The 22,107-nt window shown below is 50.7% G+C and overlaps 1 protein-coding gene across 2 annotated transcripts in view; it reads left to right on the plus strand.

The window, feature by feature from the left end:
- Positions 1–14,980: 14,980 nt before the first annotated feature.
- The window catches only part of CORO1C (coronin 1C), a 73,216-nt gene continuing 66,089 nt past the window's right edge, over positions 14,981–22,107 (plus strand). Inside the window, exon 1 of one of the 2 annotated variants that reach the window (XM_060192941.1) lies at positions 14,981–15,138. The gene's annotated coding sequence lies outside the window, so the exon portion shown is untranslated. The remainder of the gene's footprint in view (positions 15,139–22,107) is intronic. The other variant, XM_060192942.1, reaches the window with a different exon arrangement.

The following is a 22,107-nucleotide window of genomic DNA, read 5'->3' on the forward strand; positions in this document are numbered from 1 at the left end:
TCAACACCCTGCCCTTTCCTACTTCCTTAATACCCCTGAGGGACTCAGCGGGATGCGCACACATGTGCTGCTCCCCTACTGCTGACCCCCCAACCCCAGGACCCTGGCTCTGCCTCTCCACAGAGACAAGCATCATTGGTCCCAGACCTGGACCCAGCGTTGTCTGCACCCCGCCCCCTGCCCCCCATCGGCCATCCCCCGGGAAGCAGGCAGGCCTGCAAGCGTGGGTTTGTCCCTGCTGAGCTCCAGAGGTACATCCTGTTCTGGCGTTGCCATGGCACGGCCAAACATCTGCTACAACAGACAGCTGGGCAGGCAGCTGGCAGCGGGCTGCGGGCGGCTGGGCCCAGGCTGGGCCCAGTCTGCGTAGGGAGAGGCTGTGAGACGGAGAAGGCCTGAGCCAGACAGTGAGGAAACCCCCTCCCAGAACCACCACTACCCTGCGGCACCCCCTTACACTCTGGAAGGCAGCCTGGGCTTCCAGAACAGAGAGATTTCCCAGAGGCAAGAACTCTGGTTCTTGATCCGGGGAAATAGCTCACCAGTAGCTCACCAGACTGGCAAGCCGGAGGCTCAGAACCCTCAGCTCCAATCCTCATCCCTAGTGTCACCGTAAGTCAGAGCTGAGCAGTGCTCTGGTCTCTCTTATTGAAATGAATCTTTAGGAGGGGGCTGGGTGGTGGTGCTCCTGGTTGAGCAAGGTCCTGGTTTCAAGCCCCCCAGTCTCCACCTGCATGGGGGGAAGCTTCACAAGTGGTGAAACAGTGCTGCAGGTGTCTCTCTGTCTCTCTTCCTATAATCTCCCCCTCCCCTCTCAATTTCTCTCTGTCTCTATCCAAAATAAAGGAGGACTTCAGACTTTAAAAATAAAAATATTGGGAGTTGGGCGGTAGCACTGCAGGTTAAGCGCAGGTGGCACAAAGTGCAGGGACCAGCGTAAGGATCCCGGTTCGAGCCTCCGGCTCCCCACCTTCAGGGGTGTCGCTTCACAGGCGGTGAACAGGTCTGCAGGTGTCTATCTTTCTCTCCCCCCTCTCTGTCTTCCCCTCCTCTCTCCATCTGTCTGTCCTATCCAGCAATAAAGACGTCAATAACAGTAACTACAACAATAAAACAAGGGCAACAAAAGGGAATAAACATTTAAAAAATTAAAATATCAATAAATCTTTAGAAACCAGACAGTAGGGCATCTGGTAGAGTGCACATGTTACCACGTTCAAGTCCCCACCTGCAGGCAGGAGGGTAGAGCAGTGCTGCAGGTGTCTCTCTTCTTTTTTTTAATTTTTATTTTGTTATTATTATTATTTTTTATTCACCAGAACACTGCTCAGTTCTGGTTTATGGTAGTGGTGGTGGGGATTGAATCTGGGAGGTTGGAGCCTCAGGCTAGAGAGTCTTTTTGCATAACCACCCTCTCCTCTCTTCTCTCTCTTTCTCATATACACTCATGGTACAATGCAATTCACACCCTGTTCCCCCTGCCACATTCTGAGCTTCTTGTGGCTACCTTGTCTCCAGCCCAGATACAGAGCGTGTTCACAGTGTCAGACAGTTCTCCAGCCAGCACGAGACAGCTCTGTGGGCAGAGCACGTGTGTCAGGAGCTGTGCCATCCAGCAGCTACACAGACACTCTGGCCGTGTGTCACTCTGGGATGCTTGGCAGAGTGTGATGGTCAGTACTTAGCCATGCCAGCACCCTGCTTCTCTCCCCTTCTAGAGTGGAGGAAATGGAGACGAGAGAGGCAGAAGGTTTTGCCCAAGGCCACAGAGCACAGCTCTGGGAAATACAGAAATCAAAACAGGCTTCCATGGGCCACCCCAACCCATGTCCACCAGAACTGCTTCACTGTCGGGGTTACACACTGAGGCTTGTTTTCGTCTGGCTTGCTGACCTCCGAGGGGAGGAAGGGCTTGGCCAGTTCTCCCACTCGCTCTTCCTGTTGTCCCCCAGGGACTTGACAGCCCAGGCCCTGGGGCAGATGGGATCGATCAGTCACAGGGAGGCTATGGAGAGGCCACTGGGCCATCAGTAAGAGCTTTGTGAGACCTGCCCTGAGGGAAACAGGAACAGATGGGGCCACAGACGGCTCCCAGAAGCCGGCTCACTTTCTAGCCGCCCTTGGATAAAGAGCGTGTGGGCGGGTCAAGGAGCTGGGTGGTTGGTTCCCACCAAATGGGTGGAGGGAAAGGGGGCAGGGTGAGCCAGCAAGAGAAGAGCAGGAGAAGGAGAACCTCCTTGCCCTGGGTGTTAAAGGACCCTGGGCGCCAGCCCTGAAGGCTAGGGGCCATTACAGAACCTCTCCTTTTTTGAGGGGGTAGTCCGTTTAATATTTATTTATTTACTTATTTATTTATTTATTTATTTATTTATTTATTTATTTATTTTCCCTTTTGTTGCCCTTGGTTTTTTTAAAACTTTTTAAAAAATTATTTATTTATTCTTTTTGTTGCCCTTGTTTTTGTTGTTGTTGTTGTTGTTATTGATGTCGTCGTTGTTGGCTAGGACAGAGAGAAATGGAGAGAGGAGGGGAAGACAGAGAGGGGGAGAGAAAGACAGACACCTGCAGACCTGCTTCACCACTTGTGAAGTGACTCCCCTGCAGGTGGGGAGCCGGGGGCTCCAACCGGGATCCTTCCGCTGGTCCTTGTGCTTAGCGCCACCTGCGCTTAACCCGCTGCGCTACCGCCCGACTCCCGCCCTTGTCTTTTTTATTGCTGTTGTAGTTATTATTGTTGTTACTGATGTCGTCATTGTTAGATAGGACAGAGAGAAATGGAGAGAGGAGGGGGAGACAGAGGGGGAGAGAAAGACAGACACCTGCAGACCTGCTTCACCGCCTGTGGAGTGACTCCCCTGCAGGTGGGGAGCCGGGGGCTCGAAACGGGATCCTTATGCCAGTTCTTGCCCTTTGTGCCACGTGCGCTTAGTCTGCTGCGCTACCACCCGACTCCTTCCCTTTCTCTCTCTCTTTTTTTTATTGGCTAATTTATTTAGAAGCCTGGTGGTAGCACATCTGGCTGAAAGCTCATGTCACAATATGCAAAGACCTAGGTTCAAGCCCCCACTACCTTGCTGCAGGGGGGAAGCTTCATGAATGATGAAGCAGTGGTGATAAAGGTCTCTCTCTCTTTCTCTCTCTCTTCCCTTCCCCACTCAATTTCTATCTGCCTCTAGCCAATAAAATAAATAAATAAAATATTTTAAATGTTAATAAAAATATTATATTATGAAAATATAATATAATTAAAATATCATATTATTTATTTGTTTATGAGACTAAGGTGAAGAGACAGGACAGAGCACCACTCTGGCACATGTGGTCATAAGGACTGAACTTGGGACCATGTGCCTGCAAGCCCCACACTCTAGCCACTGTGCTACCTCCTGGGCTGCCGGAATTCCCCCAGCCCCCTTCCCAGGCCATGTACTGCAAGGAATCATACCAAACAGGAGGCCTCTGGTTGAAAAAGATGCAGCTTGGTTTAAAGAGGCATTGTGGGCACTCTGGGACCCAAAAGACTTAATGTTGCAGCTAGGAAAATAGTTCAACTGGTTGAGCATAGATTTATAGGTCGAAAGTTCCTAGCTCGATCCCCAGCACAGCGTATGCCAGAGTGGTACTCAGGCTAGTCTCACTCTGTCTGTCTCTCTGTCCCATGTGAAACTCTCTTTCTCATATGGAATAAATGCCAGGTGGAAGCAGACAGATGCAGACATCCATAAAGAACCAGCATCTGGGAGTCAGGCAGTAGCGCAGCGGGTTAAGCGCACATGGCGCAAAGCACACTGACCTGTGTTAAGGATCCCGGTTTGAGCCCCCGGCTCCCCACCTGCAGGGAAGTCGCTTCACAGGGGGGTGAAGCAGGTCTGCAGGTGTCTGTCTTTCTCTCCCCTTCTCTGTCTTCCCCTCCTCTCTCCATTTCTCTCTGTCTTAACAATGACAGCATCAACAACAACAAAACAACAACAAGGGCAACAAAAGGGAAAATAAATAAATATAAAAACATTTTTTTTAAAAGAACCAACAGTGGTCCAGGAGGTGGGGCAGTGGCTAAGGCACTAGACTCTCAAGCATGAGTTCCTGAGTTCAATCCCTGGCAGCACATGTACCAGAGTGATGTCTGGTTCTTTCTCTCTCTCCCCTATCTTTCTCATAAATAAATAAAATCTTTTTTAAAAAAGAAAAAGAACCAACATCTGTCATCCTTGTCATGGCTTCTACACAGAGCATCCCTGAAGGTGGGGACTAGAGATTTGAACCTGGGCTCTTGCTCAATTTCTTTGGCAGGCTCAGGGCTCTGTGTTAATTGCTAGTTGTTGTGTAACAAATATCCTCAAAGAGTTAGTGGCTTCAGTGGTGAAGGAGATGGTGCAGTGGATAAAGCATTGCATTCTCAAGCATGAAGTTCCAAGTTCAGTCCTGGCAGCACATGTACCATAGTGATGTCTGGTTCTTTCTTCTCATTAATAAGTAAAATTTAAAAAAAGGAATAGGCAATAGAATAATCCCCAGCACCACCAACAGTCAGAGCTGAGCAAGGCTCTGATATTTCTCTATGTGTCCATCTAATATCTCTCTCATTAAATAATAAATAAAATATTTTATTTAAAAAGAGGGGGCAGGGAGTCGGGCGGTAGCGCAGCGGGTTAAGTGCATGTGGCGCCAAGCGCAAGGACGGGCATAAGGATCCCGGCTCGAGCCCCTGGCTCCCCACCTGCAGGGCATTCACTTCACAGGCAGTTCTTCTTCTTCTAGCGTTTGCCCTTCTTCCGTAGCCAGTCAACAGCGTCAGGTTGAGCCTGATGTAAAGTTTCGAGACCTCCTTTGAATCTGGAGAGGTGGCAGTCGTTGACTATGTGGGTCATAGTCTGTCACAGGCAGTGAAGTAGGTCTGTGGGTGTCTATCTTTCTCTCCCCCTCTCTGTCTTCCCCTCCTCTCTCCACTTCTCTCTGTCCTATCCAACAATGACGACATTAGTAACAACAACAAGAATAACTACAAGAATAAAACAACAAGGGCAACAAAAGGGAACAAATAAATAAATATATTTTAAAAAATTTTTCAAAAAGAGGGGTCAGGGCAGGAGCTCACCCAGTTAAGTGCATATAGTACTATGCACAAGGATACATGCACACAAGGACCCAGGTTCAAGCCTCTACTCCCCACCTGCAATGGGGACACTTCATGAGCGGTGAAGCAGGTCTGCAAATCTCTCTCTATTGTTATTTTCTTTCTTTCTTTCTTTCTTTCTTTCTTTCTTTCTTTCTTTCTCTCTTTCTCTCTCTCTCTCTTTCTTTCTTTCTTTTCTTTTTGCCTCCAGGGTTATTGCTGGGGCTTAGTGCAAGCACTACAAATCCACTGTTCCTAGCAGCCATCTTTTTTCAAGTGTTATTGTTGTATTTGTTGCTGTTGCTCCTGTTGTTGTTGGATAGGACAGAGAGAACTAAGATGGGAGGGGAAGACAGAGAGGGGGGAGAGAAAGACCTGCTTTACCGCCTGCAAAGTGACGCCCTGCAGGTGGGGAGCCGGGGCTCCAACTTGGATTCTTACATTTGTCCTCGCACTTCGTAGGATGTGCACTTAACCTGGTGCATTACCGCCTGGCCCTTTCTCTCTTTCTCTCTATCTCCCCCCCCCCCAATTTCTCTCTGTTCTATGAAATGAAGAGAAAATAAATTAAAGAAAAAAGAAAAAAAACGGCCACTAGGAGCAGTGGATTCATAGTGGCAGCACCAAACCCCAGTGATAACCCTGGAGGCAAAAAAGAAAAAAAGTGCAGTGGGGGAATAATTACAGAAGACCTTCCACCTTCTGCACCCCATAATAATCCTGGGTCCTGTGGTCCGGGAGGTGGCGCAGTGATAAAAGCTTTGGACTTTCAAGCATAAGGTCCTGAGTTCAATCCCTGGCAGCACATGTGCCAGAGTGATGTCTGGTTCTTTCTCTCTCCTCCTATCTTTCTCATTAATAAATTAATAAAAATATATATTTTAAAAAATCCTAGGTTCATAATCCCAGAGGGATAAAGAATAGGAAAGCTTCCAGGAGCAGTGGATTCGTGGTGCAGGCACCACCGAGCCTAGCAATAACCCTGGAGGCAAAAGAAAAGAAAGAAAGAAAAAAAGAAAGTTTTTAAAATAATAATAATAATAAAGAATAGGAAAGTTTGGGGGGTGGGTGGTAGTGCAGTGGGTTAAGCGTACATGGTGCAAAGTGCAAGGACCGGCATAAAGATCCCACTCCAGCCCCCATCTCCCCACCTGCAGGGGCATTTCTTCACAAGCAGTGAAGCAGGTTTGTGGGTGTCTATCTTTTTCTTCTCCTCCTCTTTGAATTTCTCTTTGCCTTATCCAACAGCAATGGCAACAAGGGCAACAAAATGGGGGGAAAAAGCCTACAGGAGTAGTGGATTCCTAGTGCAGGCACATAGCCTCAACAGTAGGCCTGAAGGAAAAAAAAAAAAAGTAAAGCTTTCAAGTGTGGGGATGAGATACGGAGTTCTGGTGGTAGGAATTGTGTGGAATTGTGCCCCTCTTATCCTATGGTCTTGTCAGTATTTCCATTTTATTAATAAAATAATAATAACAATATAAAATAGTGGCTTTAGACATTACCATCTAGCTCACCACTTGGGAGGCTGGACTTGACCAGGCCTAGCTTTGCTATTACATTTGTTCTGTCAGAGGGTTCATGGTGGGATGGTCTAAAATGTTCTCACTCATATTAACTTAACTGGTGGTTAATAGCTGCTAGCTGGGGTGACAGGAAGTAACTGGGCCTCAGATACCTCCCCACCCAGTGGGCTTCTTCCCACGGTGGGGGGGGGGGGGAGGGCGGGGAGCAAACTCTGAGCAGCACAAGCAAACCCAGAGGCCACAGCCAGGCCATGGGGTATGTCACGTTTACCAGGTTCCATCAGCCAAGACCAGTCACAGGCCAGGGTCAGAGTCAGAGTCGAGGATGGCTCCACATCTGGCTATGCGTTCTAAGTAGCAGTGGAGATAGTGGAGCTTACTGCGTATTAGGGGCTCAAACGAGAAACAGCCCTCGAATTCCCAGTGAGCAGTCTGTGACTCAGAGAGGCTGAGTCACTTATCAAAGGCCACACAGCTGGCTAGTTCAGAGCTGGACTCCCACCCAGGGCTGTCTGTGGCCAAGGTTCTCCTCCACTGTCTCCCCTCCTGTTGTCCCCCACCCCCGCCACTTGATGAAATTTAAACACTAACAGAGGTGCCAAAACTGTGGTTTCCCCACCTGCCATGGAGTTCTGGCCTTCTGTGAAGGGAGCCACTGACAGCTGCTTGTCACCTGTCCTCTAGCTGGACGCAGCCAAGGCTGGCATACCTAGGGAGCCACACTGCACTTGTCACCAGTTCCTGGAGAACGCGTGCTGGCCTGCAGACAGAGAGGCTCAGGCTTGCTTGGAGATGAGCAGCTGTGGGTCCAAGCCTGTGCTCCCAGCTCACAGTCTGCCTTGAGGAGAAAGCATTTGCCCTCCTCTTAAAGGAGGAAGGAGGGAGGCTTCCTCTGGGAGAAAACAGATGAATGACCCAGAGCTCTTCTGATGGGACAGGTGGCAGCTGATGGCTCAGGAAGTCAAACCTGTGAGGGTGAGGGGAACAGAGGGCATGAGGTGGCCTCACGCCACCGTGAGGGCCAGAGAGCACTGCTGGACAGGACTGGACTATCCTGTGTTCCTTGTTGAAAGAACTGAACATCCTGCAGCCCTGGGGTGGGGGAAAGGGCCAAGGTTCTTTGCTGCCTTGATCTCTACACATTTCCACAATTAAGGGGGGGGGCAGTAGTGCACCGGGTTAAGTGCACATAGTACAAAGCACAAGGATCCCGGTCAAGCCCCTAGTTCTTACTTGCAGGGGGAAAGCTTCATGAGTGGTGAAGCAGGACTGTAGGTGTCTCTCTGTCTCTCTCCCTCTCTATCTCCCCTTCCTTTCTCAATTTCTCTTGGTCTCTATCCAATAATAAATAAATAAACAGAAATGAAAAAAAAAAGCCTTAGGTTCACACCAAAAATCCTGTGTGTGGATGGCTCAAGCAGTTCTACTAGCAGTGATCATGGGCCCTAAACTCCTAACAAGCTACACACCTGTCCATGGGTGGAAAGTTCAAGGGACCATATGTTCCCAGCATGGAAGCTACTCAGGGACAGACACCTCACAGGTGTGCTGATGTCACTACAGCTCCAGGAACCGATTCTGAGTGCAAACAGCCAGCCCAGAAAGGTGACATCCTCTACTGTCTCATTTGGTCATTCTTGAGATGTCCAAGTTGTAGAGACAAGGACAGATGGGTGGCCTCCCATAGCTAAGGAAGGGGTAGGGAGGGAGGTGGCTGTGGCTGCCTTGTGCTGAGGGGACATTCTTCTTCTTTTTTTAATATTTGTTTATTTTATTTATTCCCTTTTGTTGCCCTTGTTGTTTTCTTGTTGTAGTTGTTGTTGTTATTGATGTCATCAATGTTGGATAGAACAGAGAGAAATGGAGAGAGGAGGGGAAGACAGAGAGGGGGAGAGAAAGATAGACACCTGCAGACCTGCATCACCGCCTGTGAAGCAACTCCCCTGCAGGTGGGGAGCCAGGGGCTCAAACCAGGATCCGTAAGCCGGTCCTTGTGCTTCGAGCCACATGTACTTAACCCGCTGCGCTTCCACTGGACTCCACTGAGGGGACATTTTGCCTGTTACATTGCATAATAGTTTTTGCAAAATGTAAACCCTGGTCAAACTGCACTACATGAACTCTCTCTGCTATGCTTTTTCTGCCTGCTTGCGAGCATTGGATTATCTTATTATTATTATTATTAATAATAATAGTAATCATAATAAAGCATTTCGTTAAATAAAAAGGCATCTTGTCTGTAGATGATCAAATCATTGCCAACTTCTTTTTTGAGAAGAAGTACGGAAACTAGTGAGAATCCAGAGACAGCGCTGTAGGGTGAATATTAATATTCCCCCGAGCTTTATTCTCGACTAGGGGTCTTGTCGACTGAGATTCCGAGAGGATCCACCCGTCTGTCATGTATCTGATATTATTAGTATTTGGTAATACTTTCACGGGGGCTAATCCACTCAGCTTTAGGTTGCCTTGGCAACATGAGTCAGATGCCCTTCCTTGCTCAGAATTAGAAAAATGACTTGCTCAGGAGGCTGTGAACACAGGGGCCACAATCCTGTCTCCTTCATGCCATCTGCATTCTGTGGGAACTGGAGCTGCTCTCATTTTTCCTGACCGTCAAACCCCTCTTCACTCAGCATCTGTCACTGACCAACTCGGAAGCCACCAGCTTCTGAGAACTAGAGGTTTCCCAGCCCAGCCAGGCACCTGGCCCCAAATCCCTCCTTGGAAGGCTGGTTTGGGAAGAGTCAAGTTCTCCTCTGGGTCCAGAGGGTGTTCTGGACTCAGGAGCAGTGAGATGCTAGGGCTGTTTCTGTGAGAAGCAGGTGTGGAGCAGAGTGCCGGGGCGCTTCTGGCTCTTCTTGCTTCTAAGAGAGGATCCCCTCCCCCAGCAGTAGGAGAAAGCTGGGAACTGGCAGCTGCCCAGGGGAGGTCTGGAGCAGCCCAAGGCTCGCTGTGGCCTTGTTGTCTGGGGAGGACCATGGGAAATTTCTCTTTGCATTTCATCATTTAGATCTGGGAGGTGGGCATTCTGGGAGAGGATTCAGTGAGAGAGATTGATTTATTCAGCTAGGTCCCCAGCACTGCAGATGTGGTGGGAATGGTGCTCTTGTCTCCCTAAAAACAAAACCCATGAGGACCAAGGAGATGGCTCAGCCCGCTAGAGCACTGCTCTGCATGCCTGAGCCCCACAGACAGCAGGTTCAGTTGAGCCTTCCAGGAGGTAGGTCAGCAGATAAAGCACCGGACCCCCAACCATGAGGTCCCAAGTTTAATCCCCAACACTGTATGTGCCAGAGTGATGCTCTGGTTCTTTTAAAAATTAATGCATTGGGAGTCGGGCAGCCGTAGTGCAGCGGGTTTAGCGCAGGTGGCACAACGTGCAAGGACCCACCATAAGGATCCTGGTTTGAGCCCCCGGCTCCCCACCTGCAGGGGAGTCGCTTCACAGGCGGTGAAGCAGGTCTGCAGGTGTCTGTCTCTCTCTCCTCCTCTCTGTCTTCCCCTCCTCTCTCCATTTCTCTCTGTCCTATCCAACAACGACAACATCAATAACAACAATAAAACAACAAGGGCAACAAAGGGGAATAAATAAATAATTATTAAAAAAGTAATACATTGAGGGGGCTGAGGTGGTGCACCTGGTTGAGTGTATATGTTACAATGTGCAAGGACCCAGGTTCAAGACCCTGGTCCCCACCTGCAGGGGGAAAGCTTTGCGAGTGGTGAAGCAGGGCTGCAGGTGTCTCTCTGTCTCTATCTCTCCCCTTCCTCTCAATTTCTGACTGTCCTCAATAAATGAATAAAGATAATTTTTTATAGACAAAGTCTTGTGGAAAACCTTTTTTAAAATATCTGTTTATTTATTCCCTTTTGTTGTCCTTGTTTTTTATTGTTGTAGTTGTTATTATTGATGTCGTCGTTGTTGGATAGGACAGAGAGAAATGGAGAGAGGAGGGGAGGACAGAGAGGGGGAGAGAAAGACAGACACCTGCAGACCTGCTTCACCGCCTGTGAAGCGACTCCCCTGCAGGTGGGGAGCCGGGGGCTCGAACCGGGATCCTTACGCCGGTCCTTGTGCTTAACCCGCTGCACTACCGCTCAACTCCCAAGATAATTTTTACAAATGTAATACATTGAAAGAAGGGAATGAAAATGTTTTAGACACTTATGATAAACGGAATGTTTTACTCTGCCTCAGTTCACTGAAATGCAATTCCTTGGGCCAGCAAGATCGTTGACTGGGAGGGTGTCTGCTTTGGTGTGTGTGTGTGTGTGTGTGACCCAGGTTTGGGCCAGACTTCCAACACATTGTGGTAAGCTTTCCTGTGAGGTCTTCCTCTCTCCTTCCCTTCTCCCTCCTCTTTCTTTCTTTCTTTCTTTCTTTTTTTCTTCTCTCTTCCTCTTTCTCTCTCTCTAAAAAAGTCATCCCAGAGCAGGCAAGTGCCAGTGATGACAAAAAAAAAAATCCTTGAATCTTTAAAAATTATTCTCTGAACTAAGCATGCGTCTGAACCCCACTATGTGTAGGAGAAGAGTATCGGCGGTGAGCTGGCTTGCCAGTAACCAGGTAGGGCGAGTGCCTTACTATGCATGGGGCCCAGGTTTGCGCTCTGGTGTTGTGTTGTCTCTCCCCCTCCCTCATTTTTCTTTCCCCCCAGAGCACTGCTCAGCTTTGGCTCATAGTGGTGCAGGGGAGTGAACTTGGGACTTCAGAGCCTCAGGCATAAGAGTCTTTTCACAGAACACTAATGCTATTCCCCCTCCACCCCACCCCTACATTCCTCCATCTCTATTTGAAGTTTAAAAAGAATGAAACGAAAAAAAAGAAGAGAATGATGTGTGAGACGGGGGAGAGACTAGCCCAAGGTTACACAGCTGGTAAGTGGCGGAACCTGAACTGGAAGGCAGGCCCCTCAGGATCCAAAGTCCACATTCTTCTGTCCTCGTGCAGCCACAGAAGCAGATCTTCGGGACTAGCAGACAGAGGCGGGGTCTCTGCTGAGAGAAGGCTGCGGTTCCTCCAGCTGTGTCAATTCCATCATCTTGACAGATGAGGATTAAGACTTGCGGCTTGTGGGGTGATGGGGGAGAGGTGGGGCCCAGAGTTTTAGAGTGTGGAAAGCTCCCAGATGGGGCCTGGGGCGCAGAGACCCGCACAAACAGTAGCAACAGTGTCTCCCATCACTGGCTCTCAGCTCCATCTAAGAACACTTGCTCAACCTCTGGTTTCCCAAATCCACCGAGAGCTGTCAGCATCTTTGCTTAATGGAAGGAAGGAATTGTCCGAGGCCAGGGGTGGGAAGGGAGGACATCTCCTCCCTTCTGGCTTCTTCTCTGACTGGTGGAATTATCAGAGTAGTATCAGACAGATTCACAGAAGAAAAAGCAAATTCCAAGGAACACACAGACGTGAGGAGGGCAGGGCAGGAAGGGTGTGGTGTGGTGTGGTGTGGTGTGGTGTGGTGTGGGATCTCCCCCGAGAGCCAAAAAATGGTAGAGGGGCCTGAGGCTCCAAGGAGAGGGAGAGGATGGACTCCTGTGACAAAGGGGGTGGCTCACATGAGCAAGAGTGGAGGGTGGGCTGCCTGTCTGTCTGACTGCCCCACTCACTCGCGAGACAGGGTTTGCAGAGAGAAAGGCTGTTTCTGATAGTGACTGCCAGCCTGGGCGAGCCCTCCCAGTTTCCATTCTCCCAGGTAGTTAGAGAGAGGTCCAAATTTCCCCAGAGCCTCCATAGCCTCAACTGACCCCTGCTAGACGTGGCCACATCTTGGCGAGGCCTGGACGGACATCTTGGCATGGCTTCTTCTGCTGAATCACGAGGACGGAATAGTCTGTGATATCAGTGTGTCACGGGTGCCTGGCTTATTCCTTCACCACCTTCATCTGTTTGGAAGGATCGCAGGGCTCAGTCTCACTAGGAGAGCTGCTCCACTACAGAGGCTGCTGGGAGACAAAATGACTCAACCCTCCTGCTACTGAGACAAGGAAGTAGCCTTTCACAAGGCAGCCCCTGCTGAGGGCATTGCCCCAGTCCAGTCCTTCCTGATTTTTCTGATAAAGAAACTGAGGCTTATGGGAGGCCTGGAGGTAGCCCAGTGGTAGGCATCTAGAATTGCAAGAAGGAGGGCCTGAGTTTGATCCCAGAGTGATGTATTAGTTCTCTCTTGTGAAATGAATAAAATTAAAATCCTTTGAGAGAGAGAGAAATGAAGGCTAAGAAAGAATAAGCCATCTGCTGGGACAGTGCTTTGATAACACACCTTTCTAAGATTTTATTTATTTATTAATGAGAAACATAGGAGGAGAAAGAACCAGACATCACTCTGGTACATTGAACTCCAGACCTCATGCTTGAGAGTCCCATGCTCTATCCACTGTGCCACCTTCCGGACCACCAGGCAGACTTTTTTTTTTTTTTTTTTTTTTTTTACCAGAGCACCAGTCAGCTCTGGTTTGTGGTGGTACAGGGAATTGAACCTGGGACTTCAGAGCCTCAGGCATGACAGTTTGTATAACCATTATGCTATCTACCCCTGCCCCAGGCAGACTTCTTTATCTTTCTCACTCTGTTTTCTTATAAGATTTATTTACTTTTCCTTTTTGTTGCCCTTGTTGTTTTATTGTAGCTATTATTGTTGTTATTACTGATGTTGTTGTTGGATAGGACAGAGAGAAATGGAGAGGAGATGAGACAGAGAAGGGAGAGAAAGATAGATACCTGCAGGCCTGCTTTACCGCCTGTGAAGCGACTCCTCTGTAGGTGGGGAGCCCTGGGCTCGAACCCGGATCCTTACACCCATCCTTGTGCTTTGTGCCACGTGCACTTAACCTGCTGGCTACCGCCCTACTCCCTCTCTCTCTCTCCCTCTCTCTCTCTCTTTTTTTCTGCCTCCAGGGTTATCGCTGGGCCTCGGTGCCTAAACTTCGAATCCACTGTTCCAGGAGCCTATTTTCTCCATCTTGTTGCCCTTGTTGTTGTTATTGTTGTTGTTAGTGATGTCGTCATTGTTGGATAGGACAGAGAGAAATGGAGAGAGGAGGGGAAGACAGAGGGGGAGAGAGAAAGACAGACACCTGCAGACCTGCTTCACTGCTTGTGAAGCGACTCCCCTGCAGGTGGGGAGCCGGGGCTCGAACCAGGATCCTTAGGCGAGTCCTTGCGCTTCACACCACGTGTGCTTAACCCGCTGTGCTGCTGTCCAGCCCTCCAGACTTGTTTATCTTTTAATTTCAGACAGAGACAGAAAGGAGAGACACCACAGCACGGTGAGTGCTGTGCATGGTGCTCCCCTGTGGTGTTGGGGATCATACTCCTTCATTGCAAAGTGAGCTATCTCTCAGCCGCCTCATAGCATACATTTCTGGGGCTGAGATTAAAAAAAAAATGAGCCCATTTCTGAGCCGCAAAGAGAACTTACTAATAAATGGCCCCTCTCCAAGCAGGCCTGCTGTATTGAGTCAGTGACTCAGGCCCAGCTTCCCCAGTATCTTGGTCTTTCAGAGCTTGGCTGGCTATTCAGAAAGCCCACTTCCTGCGCTAAAGCTCCGGAAAGTCAGGCCAGAGTGGGGACCGCCCAGGACACCGAGCCTCCCAGACTCTGAGGGTGGGGGTGAGGGACTTGGACCAGGGGCAGGAAGGGAGGGGCCCTCTCCCCTTCATTTCCTCATCTGCTGGGGGCAGGGGCTGCAGGGGACGGAGCGTGGACAGAGCGGGCCAGGAGGGCGTGGGCAAGCCAGGACCAGCCCTGCACTGGGAAAGCAACAATGGCAGTGGAGTCCCCCGGGTGGGGCTGGGGTGGGTGCTGGGGCGGGAGGCAGCGGGTGGATGGCAGAATGGGAGTGCAGGTGGACAGCGCGGTGCAGCAAGGGTTTCCTGAAACAGGGTTGGGGGTGCTTGTGCCTGGGGTCGGGTGGGGTGGGGTGGCACGGAGGGGCCGGGGTGAGGGATGGGAAGGGGGAGTGAAGGGGCGACTTCCAGCAGGGGAGGAGGGTGGGGTGCAGAGGAGCGGCCTTGACCTCTGACCAACCAGGCCCACTGCAGACCCCGCAGGTCAGCTCGCGCAGCTGGGACCGCCCCCTCCCCCCGCCCACCGGGGTTCCGAAGGACAGTAGGCGTGGCCCGAAGGCATGTGGGTGTGGCTACCGAGCCACCCGGCGGCCAGGGGGCGGGGCGTATGCGTGGCCCCGCCTTCCCGCACGGCCCCTTGCATCCTCGGCACGGCCGGAGGGGGCGCCAGAGAGCGCGAGGCGTGGGCCGAGGGTGGAAGCGGGCTTCCCCTCCCGGAAGTGGGCGTGGCCCTGGCGGGCGGGCGGCGCTGGTTGGCGGCGGCGCGGCGCGGGGGCGGGGCCTGCGTGCGGCGGCGGCAGCGGGGGCAGCGGCGGCAGCGCGGCGCTCAGACCCTGGCGGGAGGCGGCAGCGGTTGGAGGCTTCGCCGGCTGTGCAGCGCGGACTTCGGCGGCGGTGGCGGCGGCGCCTCAAGCTCCTCGGCCCTGGTGAGCCGCGCGCCCGGCGGGGTCCGCGGGACGGGCTGGGCGGGCGGCGGTGTGCGGGCGCCGGCTGACAGGAGCCGGGGGCGCGGGGCGAGGGCCCTGCCGGAGGCGGGAGCCGCCTGGCCGGGGCCAGGCTCGGAGTCCCCGCGGGGAGGGCGGGGGCCGCGGGGCACGCTCGGGGCTGCGGGGCCCTGCGGGGGTGGAGACCCCGCCCGTGGGCTGCGGGATCGGGGGCCGGGGGCGGCCCGGTGGGTGGGGCTGGACCCGTGGGACGGCGAGGGCGGCGGCCGGGCTCGGGGATGCCCAGTTTTGGGGGGTGCATGCCCTCCGGGGCCTGGGCCTGGCACATTAGGGCTGGGCATCTCCGGCGTGGGGGGTGCATGCCCTCCAGGGGGCTCTGCGCCTGGCTGATCGGGCCTGGGGGTGTCCACCTTGGGGTGCACGCCCTCCAGGGACGTGTGGGCTTGGCCGCTTGGGTTGGGGTTGTCCGGTTTGGGGGTGCACGCTCTCCAGAAGGGTGTAGGCCTGGCCATTTGGGTCTGGGGGTGCCTGGTTTGGGGCTCATGCCCTCCAGTAGGATGTAGACCTGGCCGACCGGGGCCTGGGGGTGTCCACCTTGGGGTGCATGCTCTCCAGGGGAGCGGCTTGGCTCGACACACTGGTGTTGGGGATGTTTTTGGGGTGCACGCCCTCCGGAGGGGTGAAGGCCTGGCCATTTGGGTCTGGGGGTGTCCGGCTTTGGGGTGCACGCCCTCCGGAGGGGTGAAGGCCTGGCCATTTGGGTCTGGGGGTGTCCGGCTTTGGGGTGCACGCTCTCCCGGGGGGGGGGCCTGGACTCGGCAGATTGGTATTGGGGGGTTGCCCAGTTTGGGGTGCATGCCTTCCGGAGGGGTGTAGACCTGGCTGATCGGGGTCTGGGGATGTTGGGTTTGGGGGTGCATGCCCTCCGGGGGCCCTTGGCCGGGGCTGGGGTCCGGGAAGGGCGGGGCGGGCCCTGATGCCGCGTGGGTTGGGTGGGGGGGGCGCTGGAGACGAGGGTGAGCCGAGCTCCCAGGGCTGGAACCCACCGAGCTGGTGGGGGCGGAGGGGGGAGACCTGGCAGGATGGCGGGGGTCTCCCAGACGCGCCCCCCACCCCCCAGCGCGGAGCCAGGTGGTGAGATCCGGAGGGTGGGCTCGGGGCGAGCCGGGAAGAAAGGGGCTTCCTCTGGGCGGCGTTGCTGGCCGGCCCTGCCTCCTTTTTTGGGAGTGTCCAGAGGGCTTTCCGATGGCTGGAAAAGGAAGCGGAGGCTGTAGGGCTCCGCGGTTTAGAATCGCACCCTATATTTGGCCTGCACGGAGGCCGCCCTTGTTCTGTGGTGTCTCTTGTTAGAGCCCTTGCTCTACATGCTGCGAAACGTGGGCTTCAGAGGCGCAGCTAATTGCCAGTTGCTCCTCTCTCGGACGACAGACAGCAGGATACAAAGGCGCTTCCCCTGCTCCGCTGTCTCCAGCTTGTCCTCCTCCTTCATTTTTTTTTTTTTTTTTTAAAGAATGAACTACATCGAGGTGTTTTTTTTTTTTTTTTTTTTTAACTGGTACTGGGTGGCGAGTGTATTTACTTTTGCTAATAGTTATTACAAAATATCAGACTGTCTTGCTGCAGCCTTCCTGCCTGGGATTACAGCCCCAAACAGTTCTGTAGGGCTGTTAGTCATCCTATATAATAATGCATTTCATTGTTCCTCTTTGGCAGAACTCTCGCCTGACACCAGGGCCTGCTGGAATAGACAGAAACACGATTAAGTAGAAGCAGTTGCTTTGTACTGTCAGTCAGATTATGCAGGCAAATATCTGCTTATATTGCTTTCTGCATTCCCTGTAAAACTAGAGAAAGGGGAAAACCTCTTAGGGGCTTGACTCAGGAGATTTCAGGAAATTTATATATATATATATATATATATATATATATATATATATATATATATATATATTTTTTTTTTTGCCTTGGAGGTACATTTCAGAACGGGTGTTTGATTATGAAGCCTTTAGTCTGAGAGGTTGCATGAATAAATAGAGGGGAAAAAAAAAGATCAGGGGAGTTGTGTTACTTGCCAGGGCTTAGAGAACAGTGTTTTGTGGACCGTTCAGAGTACTGGAGGCTGAACACAGATTCGTGGGAAGGTTGGATACACACTTCTTTCCGACAGATGGGGGTGTGCCTTGCCTGTGTTTTCGATAATTGTGGAAGGGCCATTAAAGCCTGATGGATGTTAATAGACACACACGGTACTGAATTTTTCATGATTATTTCCTACTTGGCTTGCAGATTGTGCTAATCAGTACTTGTGTCTACTTGTAGGTTAGGACTAGATTCAGGGTTGGTAAATAGTATTTTAAAATGTTGTTGGGTTTTTTTGGGGAAATTTTACACATCTCTTGTTTCGGAATCCATGGCAGCTGTGTGGAGAGTCACTCTGCATGGGAGGGACAAGGGATCACCTCTTAGTTGTGACAGCGAGTGTGAAAACTCAGTCCTTAATAGTAGCAGCATACTCTTTTCAATACTATGATGTGTCACAGACTGGTGTTTTAGCCATGGGTGTTAGCACTTGGTCTCTTTTACCTGTGTGTGTGTGTGTGTGTGTGTGTGTGTGTGTGTGTGTGTGTGTGTGTGTGTGTGTGATGGAACAGTAATAATTCATTTGCATGTAAACTTTCATAATCAGGATCCAAATCCAACTTAATTTTTTTTTTTTATATAATGGAAAGCACTGTTTTTTTTTCTTGTTTGTTTGTTTTGTTTTGCCTCCAGGGTTATTGCTGGGGCTCCTGCCTGTACTACCAATCCACGGCTCCTGGAGGCCATTTTTTCCCTTTTGTTGCCCCAGCAACAAAAATTTTGTTTATCATTTTTTAATTATTATTGTTGATGCTGTCGTTGTTGGATAGGACAGAGAGAAATGGAGAGAGAAGACGGGGAGAGAGAGAGACACCTGCAGACCTGCTTCACCGCTTGTGAGGCGATCCCCCTGCAGGTGGGGAGTCGGGGGCTTAAGCCGGGACCTTACGCCCATCCTTGCGCTTTGTGACATGTGCGCTTAACCCGCTGCGCCACCGCCTGACCCCTGGAAAGCACTGTTTTATTCCCGAGTTACAGAAACTCTTTTTCTGATACTTGCGGATATGTCTTTTTTTCAATTAAAGATGCCTTCTCTGCATGAAAGCGTGGCAGTCCTCATGAATATTTCACTCTGACCTAGTACCTAGAATGTTAAGTAATAGAATCTCTCTGGGTTTTCATTGCCCTAGTTCAGGACTTTGAAGGCGAGTGAGGTTCTCTCTTTTTTGACAGCCTATTTGTATTTCAGTTTTGCACAGTGGAATCTCTGTTGTTCGCCAGCAGCTTGAGATGTAACTCATATACCAGGCCCTTCACCTAAGATTGTAACTCAAAGATTTTTAGTATATTTACAGAGTAGTTCGGCCATCATACTTCTCAACATTTTCATCAGCCCCAGAAGAAGCTCCAGCCTCCCAACCCTCTTTCTCCCTCTCCAGCCTTGGGAGTCAGTTGGCTTCCTGTGTCTGTGGACTTGCATATTTTGCATTTCATGTGAAGTTTTAAAACTTGACTTGTGTTTTAAGGTTCATTTATCATTTTGCAAATACAGATATATTTAATATTTATTTATTCTCTTGTTGCCCTGGTTGTTTTCTTGTTGTGGTTATTATTGTTGTTGTTATTGATGTCATCATTGTTGGATAGATAGAGAGAAATGGAGAGAGGGGAGAGAAAGATAGATACCTGCAGACCTGTTTCACTGCCTGTGAAGCAACTCCCCTCCCTGGATATTTCTTTTTTAAATATTTATTTAATGGATAGAGACAGGACAATCTATAGGGAAGGGGGAGATAAGAAGAGAAAACAGACACCTGCAGCCCTGCTTCACCACTTTTGAAGCTTCTCCCCTGCAGGTGGGGACCAGGGGTTTGAACCAGGGTCTTTAAACATTGTAACATACACGTTTTACCAAGTACACCAGTTCCAGTCCTTCTGAAGAGTATTTCATTGTAGGGAGATACAGTTTTTTGTTTGTTCATCCATTGCCGGCCATCTGGGTGTTTTCCCTTTGGAGCTCTTGGAGCAATACTGTTATGAATATCCGTGTACAAAAGTCTTTGTGGGCGTGTTTTCACTTCTCCGGGCGTATGTCTAGGAGTGGAACTGCTGGGTGTGTTGGTGACTCTACACTTTGCCTTTTGAGGAACTTGCAAAATGTTCTCCAAAGCAGTTGCAACACTGTTTTTTTATTTTAAATGTTTATTTCCTTTTGTTGCCCTTTTTTTTTTTTTTTATTGTTGTAGTAGTTATTATTGTTGTTGTTGATGTCGTCACTGTTGGATAGGTCAGAGAGACACCTGACAGAGAGAAGTGGAGAGAGGAGGGGAAGACAGAGGGGGAGAGAAACAGACACCTGCAGACCTGCTTCACCGCCTGTGAAGCGACTCCCCTGAAGGTGGAGAACCTGGGGTTCAAACCAGGATCCTAACGCTGGTCCTTGAGCTTTGTGCTACGTGCACTAAACCCACTGCGCTGTCGCCCGACTCCCCAGTTGCACCACTTTATGTCTCTGCCCGCAGCGTGTGAAGGTTTCAGCTTCTCCATCCTGACTAGGCCCTTGTTAGGCTCTGCCTTTCTGGTTCGGCCTTCCCTAAGCAGATGTGGCCAGACAGCCAGCCACAGACTTCCACTGGAGAAGCAACCGTGCAGATGCTGGCCGCCCTTTTAGTTGGCTTGTCTTTTGATTAGTGTGAGTTCTCTTTGTGTTCTGGATACCAGTGCCTTGTTGGACAGATGATAGGCGAACATTTTCTCCCAAGCTGTGAGTTGTCTTTCATGTGTCTGACGGTGTCCCTGTGAGCAGGAAAGTTGGGCAACTTTGGTGAAGTCCAGTTAATGAATTTCTTTGCTTTTAAAATTGTATTGAGGATAGAGACAGGGAAATTGAAAGGGAGGGCGTGGGAGAGACACACACAGAGGCAGACACCTGCAGCACTGCTTCACTGCTCATGAAGCTTTCCCCTCCACAGGTAGAGATGAGAGTCTTGAACCTGGGTCCTTGCACACTGTGATGTGTGTTCAACCAAGTGCAGAATTTCAGTGATGGGCTTAGATTAGATGATGGAGTTAGGAATTGCTGAGGTGGTTCAGACCTCTCTGTCCCTACTGGCCTCGTGCAAGCTAGTTCCCATCACTGTTTCCAGAAGCTTCCCAGCTTTCTGATGCACCTAAGACTCCACCCGCTTTCTCTTTGCTGAATCTCACATACCGCTTTGGGATCCTCCATGAAGCTTCCTTTGCGCTTAGGCAGACACAGGCCCTGTACTAGTGTGTGGAACCACAGCCTGAAAGGCACCTCCCTGTAGAAGGCAGACTGTCAGAAGGGGCTGCTGAGAGTCTCCCCCACAGCCCGGTCTCCACCGCCTCCCAGACACTTGCTGAGCCTGAAGCCAGTGGTTCTCTGGCCTCATCCCCACATTAGGGAAGGGCTGGAGCTCCCCTGACCCAGCCTGACACCCATGCCCAGCTCTTACCTTCTAACCACTCAGATGTGAAACTGTTTGAATCAGGTTCCCCAGGGCAGAACAGGTCCAGGTTCTTTCCCTCCTGACCAGTAATGACTGGCGCCCGCCCTCCCCAGCAGGGCAGCTGGCCAGGGACCACATGGTGGTGGTGGGCGGACTGTGCCCACTCCAAAGGTGGTGGTGGCCAGCCGGGTGGTGCTGTGATCAGTCCGAGAGCCACCCTGCGGGCACCTGGGGCTGAGTATAAATTGGGCTCTAATTTCACTAGAGGATGCGAGTTTCACCTGCTTCTCAGAGCACCTGGCTCAGGTCCTATTCTCTCTTTCTCCTCCTCCTCTTTTTAATTTATTTTAATGAGAGGAGGGGGAGCAGGAGTGGGAAAGGGAGAGAGAAGAGCACTACTCAGCTCTGCCATATAGTGGTTCCAGAGCCTGAAGCTGGGACCTCAGAGATTCATTCAGGCATGAGAGTCTTTGCAGAACCGCTGATGCTGTCTCCCTGGCTCCTGCTCTTTGCCTCTATGTGTGGTCTTTTGTTCACTCCTAGAACTTCAGTTAAAAACACTTAGTATCAGGAGTCGGGTGGTAGGAGTGCAGCGGGTTAAGCGCAGGTTGTGCAAAGCGCAAGGACTGGTGTAAGGATCCCGGTTTGAGGGAGTTGGGTTGTAGCGCAGCTGGTTAAGCGCATATGGCACAAAGCGCAAGGACAGGCCTAAGGATCCTGGGTCGAGCCCCCCAGCTCGCCGCCTGCTGGGGAGTCGCTTCACAGGTGGAGAAGCATGTCTGCAGGTGTCTGTCTTTCTCTCCCCCTCTCTGTCTTCCCCTCCTCTCTCCATTTCTCTCTGTCCTATCCAACAACAATGACATCAATAACAACAATAATAACTACAACAACAATTTAAAAAAAAAGGCAACAAAAGGAAATGAAAAAAAAAAAAAAGGATCCCGGTGTGAGCCCCTGGCTCCCCTTGTCTGTCTTCCGTTCTTCTCTCCATTTCTCTCTGTCCTATCCAACAATGACGACAACAATAAGTGCAACAATAAAATAACAAGGGCGGGGAAGCAATTACAGAAGCCAGACCTTCTACCTTCTGCAACCCTCAACGACCCTGGGTCCATGCTCCCAGAGGGATAGAGAATGGGAAAGCTACCATGGGAGGGGGTGGGTTATGGGAATTGGGTGTTGGGAATTGTGTGGAGTTGTACCCCTCCTACCTTATGCTTTTGTTCACTAATCCTTTCTTAAATAAAAAATTTAAAAAAAATAACAAGGGCAACAAATAGGAATAAATAAATATAAAAAAACACTTAGTATCTTTTTAAGTCAAAGACAGGCCACTTGACCATTTTGGATACACTTCTTGAGGTGTGTGTGTGTGTGTGTGTGTGTTGTTCATTAAAGTGGT

The sequence above is a fragment of the Erinaceus europaeus genome, chromosome 6 (genome assembly GCF_950295315.1).
Source record: "Erinaceus europaeus chromosome 6, mEriEur2.1, whole genome shotgun sequence".
NCBI classification, from domain to species: domain Eukaryota; kingdom Metazoa; phylum Chordata; class Mammalia; order Eulipotyphla; family Erinaceidae; genus Erinaceus; species Erinaceus europaeus.